Source organism: Aedes albopictus, chromosome 3, assembly GCF_035046485.1.
Source record: "Aedes albopictus strain Foshan chromosome 3, AalbF5, whole genome shotgun sequence".
Classification (NCBI taxonomy): Eukaryota; Metazoa; Arthropoda; class Insecta; order Diptera; family Culicidae; genus Aedes; species Aedes albopictus.
Genome location: NC_085138.1, coordinates 343,432,477 through 343,438,476, shown reverse-complemented (window position 1 = coordinate 343,438,476; position 6,000 = coordinate 343,432,477).

The following is a 6,000-nucleotide window of genomic DNA, read 5'->3' as shown; positions in this document are numbered from 1 at the left end:
GTGTTGATATTGATATTAACACTCACGGGCTTGGGCGCAACCTCCTGTCAAATTTTAATTCATGAAATGAGCGATCAGCTGATCCGAAACGTCTCGTAAAATGGCTCATTTCGAAATCGTGCGTCCGTGGTCATGGCATTTGTTTTGTTAGTTCAACATCTAATTTATGTATGTGCATGAACTTACGGTTGTGATTGACTCAAAAGTTCGCAATCGTCTAACGTCGTACTACACTATCTTTCACAATTTTATCTATCCTACAAAAAAAACCTAACTCTATTTTCTACTACAAATTCCGATTTCAATCACTTTACGCACTACCTATTACAGCTCTTATTTTGCTTCTGTTTGTTTTTGTTTACCAATCCGTCTATGTCTATTCTAGCACATCCCCATCTCTCATTTTCTCATTCTCATTTCTCACTGTCAATTCAAGCCCAACTTTACCAAACACCTTACAAAATCTACGAACGGTGTAAACCAAAGGGGAAGTTCGCTGTTCCCATAGCAACTCATACATTGAGCATTTCAGAAACGTGAAAAATCCGGGTATTTTTTTACAAATCATCCTCAGAGGTGAATGATACAAGTACTTCTTAACGAAATTCAGCTCCTCATGTGAAAATTTCTTTTTTGTTTACATATGTTACATACGGTGTTTGGTAAAGTTAAGCTTGAATTGTAGTTTATACTTCTCGGTCGACCATAAACGCAATGCGACAGTGCTGCCTGAACAGTATGCATTCATTGTTGAAATAACAACACTTGCTATTTTTAAGGTGTTATTTATACAGAATTATGATATCCTTTTTTGTTATTTTGCTCTACCACCTAACGAAGGGCATATCCAGGTATATTGGCATTTAAGAATAATGGCTCTATTTGTTATTCAGTTGTTATATCTCTTAGCTCGGGTTGTAAGCCCTCGACCTACCAAACAACTTTGCCGAAGACATTCTTTCTCCGAAAATCCTCTATGGACAAATATTTCCCCTAGAAACTCCTCTATTATTTCGTTCAGGAATCCTTCCAAAAGTTCCTCCAGGGATTAAGAGTCAATTGAACAATTCCTCACGAAATTTCTCATCAGCAGTTCTTCCGGAAATTGTTCCAGTAATTGCTATATCAATTTCTTTGGATTTTTTTTATAAACTTCTCTAAGGCTTTACTTGGCAGTTTCTTCAGTCACTCCTCTAAAAGTTACACTGCTCGACAATTTTTTACAAAATTTGGTGTTATGGGATGTGAAAAAAAATAACAGGGATTTGGGACCCTTTTATGACACTTCTACATAGTGAAAGATTTTTTGATAAATGTTGGACCGGGCCTTCACAGTTTAAGGACAAACGTCTTAAAATCCCGCTTCAACAGTGCATCAGAACTTCAAACGCACAAATCTTAAGAAGCAAGCTTCAAACAACAGTGCATATTATTATTCTGTTCTTGCTCACTTGTAATAAGCTTTAAATAAAAATATCAGGTGCACTGGTTTTGTTTACAAAGAGATTTGTGCGCACGAAATCGTGAGTAGGTGCCAAAGTCGGCCATTGTGGCGGCCATTTTGGGATCCTAACAAGTCTGTCCTTTAAGCCGAAGTTTGTATGGAGAACTTGGGGTGTTCAATTGATATGTGCATTAGAACGTGCCGTGCATATTTTTAGGCGTTTTCGGTATTTGGGCCAGATTCGTTATTGTCTAACTCCTAAATATATGCACAACGCGTTCAAATGCACATATCAATTTAACACCCCAAGTTCTCCATACAAACTTCGATTTTAAACTTTGAAGGCCCGGTCCAATATTTTTCCAAACATTCTTTCACTATGACACTTCTAGGGTCCCAAACCCCTGTAACGGCGGGTGGTGTTCGCCGCTGCAAAAGCGGCGCTTAAGACCGAGTTAAGAGCAAGCAAAAAGGCCTGCTTTGAGGGTCTCTGTCAGAGTGCCAAAACGAACCCGTGGGGTGACGCCTATAGGATCGTTATGGCCAAGACGAGAGATGTGATGGCTCCTACAGCGCAATCTCCAGAGATGTTGGAGGGGATCATTGGAGGACTTTTTCCGCGTCATGATCCTAGTCTTTGGCCTCCTTTCGTAGGACAGCCGGGGACTGGTGCTGGCGATGAGAAGAGGGTCGCCGATGTTTAACTTGCGGGGATAGCTATGTAAGTCGCTTAGCGTAGGTAAGGCCCCAGGTTCGGACGGAGTTCCGAACCTGACCTTAAAAGTAGCTATGTCAGAGGCTCCCGAGATGTGCAGGTCTGCTAAGCAGAAATGCCTGGACGAGGGAGTTTTCCCAGAAGCTTGGAAGAGGCAGAGCCTGGTACTATTGCCAAAGGCGGGGAAATCACCCGGATACCCGTCGGCATATAGACCAATATGCTTGATTGACACGGCGGGGAAGATGCTCGAAAAGATCATCCTCAATAGAATGTTGAGGTTCACCGAGGGCGAAAATGGTCTTTCGAGCAACCAGTACGGCTTCCGGAAGGGGTGGTCCACCGTAGACGCTATCTTGTCGGTTACAAAAACCGCCGAGAAAGCATTCGAGCCTAAGAGGAGGGGAATTCGCTTCTGCGCGGTAGTGATTCTGGATGCAAGGAATGCGTTTAATAGCGCCAGCTGGTCTGCTATTGCCGATGCGCTCTTGCGTCTGGGGATACCGGAGTACTTGTACAAGATTCTCGGAAGTTACTTTCAGAATCGTGTACAAGTCTACGACACGGAGGTGGGTCGGAAGTGCTTTCACATAACCTCAGGAGTCCCGCAAGGTTCCATCCGGGGCCGGTGTTATGGAATGTCATGTACGACGAGGTGTTGAGGTTAGAGTACCCAGTGGGAGTGGAGATTGTCGGATTTGCCGACGACATTACGCTCGAAGTCTACGGTGAAACGATCGAGGAGTTAAACTTGACTACCAACCATTCGATCAAGTTGGTGGAGGCGTGGATGCGGTCCAGGAAACTGGAGCTGGCTCACCACAAGACAGAGGTGACGGTTGTTAACAACCGGAAGTCGGAGCAGCAGACGGAGATCAGTGTAGGAGAGTGCACTATCCCGTCAAAGCGCTCCGTCAAACACTTGGGCGTGATGATCGACGAAAAGCTTACCTTCGGTAGCCACGTCGATTATGCCTGTAAAAGAGCCTCCACAGCTATTGCGGCACTGTCCCGAATGATGTCCAACAGCTCTGCGGTGTATGCCAATAAGCGCAAGCTTCTGGCTAGTGTTGCTACGTTCATACTTAGGTATGGTGGCCCGGCGTGGGGCACCGCGCTAAGTGCTGAATGCTACCGGCGGAAGCTGGAAAGTACTCACTGGCTTATGTGTCTGAGGGTTGCAAGCGCGTACCGTACCGTGTCACACGACGCTCTCTGTGTCATTACTGGTATGGTGCCCATCAGCATTCTTATCAGCGAGGACATGGAGTGCTTCGAAATGCGCGGCACAAGAGGCATACGCAAGACTGTCAGGATGGCCTCTATGGTCAAATGGCAGCGCGCGTGTGACAGTTCCACCAAAGGAAGGTGGACCCATAGGTTGATACCGAGGGTAGATAGTTGGATTAATAGGCGCCATGGGGAAGTTACATTCCACCTGACACAGGTCCTTACAGGTCATGGTTGCTTCCGACAGTATCTACACCGTTTCGGGCATGCGGATTCTTCCGTATGCCCAGCGTGCAATGGTTTAGAGGAAACGGCGGAACACGTTTTGTTCGTGTGCCCGCGTTTTCGCACAATGCGTGACCGCATGCTTGCCACATGCGGGGAGGACACAAACCCGGACAACTTGGTCCAGAGGATGTGTAGGGATGAGTTTGGCTGGAACGCCGTTTCAACGGCTATCACCCATATCGTCTGGGAACTACAGAGGAGGTGGCGCGTGGACTCGGAGAGTGGCTAGTCCAGATGCAGTACAAGAGGTGGTCCAGGGGTTCGGAGTCGGCTTCGTAGGTCATACCGGTGCCCTGCGGTCGAGATCGACCCTTACAACGATTAAGTGGCCGCGGAGAGGAAGTCCCGGTAGCGGTGCTGTCGTGGCGTCGGTCTACTGGGTTGGATCCGAGCCCGCGGTTGGAAAGGGGTCCCCGGCAAGGGTCGGGGTAGGTGAGACCCTGCTGTCTGCAACCTTCGGGAACATCTGATAGGGCCTGAAGGGTAGTGATACCCTTCCTTACGGGCAGGTCAGATCGGGTTGCACGTGGGCATCAGTTCTTTATGTCTGCCAAGCAGTTGGGCTCGGGCGGGGTTGACCCTGCCCACCTTCCGAGGACAAATGGAGTGGCGAGAACCACTCGGGAAACTGGCTAAGCGCCAGCATGCTACCGTGATGGACTCTCCAGAGCGAGTCATCGATGTTCGTTGCTGCTAGTCTACGCAGCTAATCTTGAGGGTGCGATGTGCACTAGCCCCTCTCTGAAGCAATAACTTCTTGGTGGTTCCGGAGAGACAAAGGGTTTGGCGACCATAGGAATGTGTTTTAGTGGGTCGAGGAGAGAGTAGTCCTGGCTTTTACTAGTGTTGTAGAAGACGGCCTTAACCCTACACTACCCTAGCCTTCCTGTTAGGGTGTCTGCTGAGCAGATTTTTCCCCTATGGTTTAGAAGGAAGAAAAACCCCTGTTATTTTTTTTCTCATCCCATAACAGAATTTAGTGTTGAGCGGTGTTATTGGTCCATTATTGGAATTGAATTGATTTTCAAGCATTAAAATACATTTTAGAATTGTCAAATTTATTTAAAACTATTTGTAGTAACCCAAATAAGACAGCACTTTAGTGATATTCTTTGAGTCATTGTACGAAACGACAACAATGTTGATGATGAAATTGATTTTCACAGGTTAGGATGCAACATCCTGTCAATTTCATGCATTCACAGGTCACTAGACAGAGCAAAAATAGGACGGTAACAAAGTCGGTAAAGTAGAAGATATCCTTTGTCTTCATCTTGTGGTGTGATCTTCATATGTGATCTGCCAAGTGACCTAAGAATCGTCAAACACTTTGGAGACTATGTTGAACTTTCGATTACCGAACCACTTGAGGTTTAATGGCAAGTCATTTTTGCGTAAAAAAAGGAAAATTTCACCATTTACCGATATTTAGCTCCACAGAGTCCCACATATAATGGATCAATTTGTGCCATATTATGGATCAGTATGTCATTATTTAAACATGAATTTGCTTTGGTACGACTGAACTACGCACTGTTTTGATTTTATTGATGGAGTATCCGATATTTCAACAGAAATAAAAAGAAAATATAAAAAGTCCCGAATCCATATATTTTGCAAGAGGTACGCAAGAGGTTTCAGTGATGTTCTACATTACATCAATTACCATTAAACGATTCAAGACATTTGATTTTCAAGGTTCAATGATTTTAAATGACGCTTTTGACACTTTAAGCTAAAAATAGTGTTTCAAGAGCATTGAGCGCAGCATACATTTATATTTGGTTGAAGTAATCCATAAGAGCGTCAAACGATCAGTTTCTGAGTTACATTATGGATCAATGTTGAAGGTCAGATTATTTTAGTAATAGAATACACTCAAAGGGGCTGTCCATAAACCACGTGGTCATTTTTTTGGGACTTCTCAACCCCCCCCCCCCCCGCGTGGTCATTAGTCCATACAAATTTTTTTTTCTTCCATACAAAATGGTCATTGGCCGAACCCCCCCCCCCCCCCCCTCATGGACCCCCCCTTATGGACAGCCCCAAACCTCCATTTAAGTAATGAGTCGGGGATACTTAAATGGATCCATTACGTAAATGGATGCATTACGTAAATGGATTCTGTTTTTGACTTTGCTCTTCCATTGCAGTTTACGTCAAAATATTTACAGTATTATCGAAATAAGCCAATAGACCGTTAGACCGAAAACGTTATTAGGTCGAAAGGTCCATTAGGCCGAAAATGTTGTTAGGTCGAAGAGGTCATCAGGCTCAACGTTTGGTCGGAAAAAGGTCGTGTGGCCGAAAAATATTGTTGCAT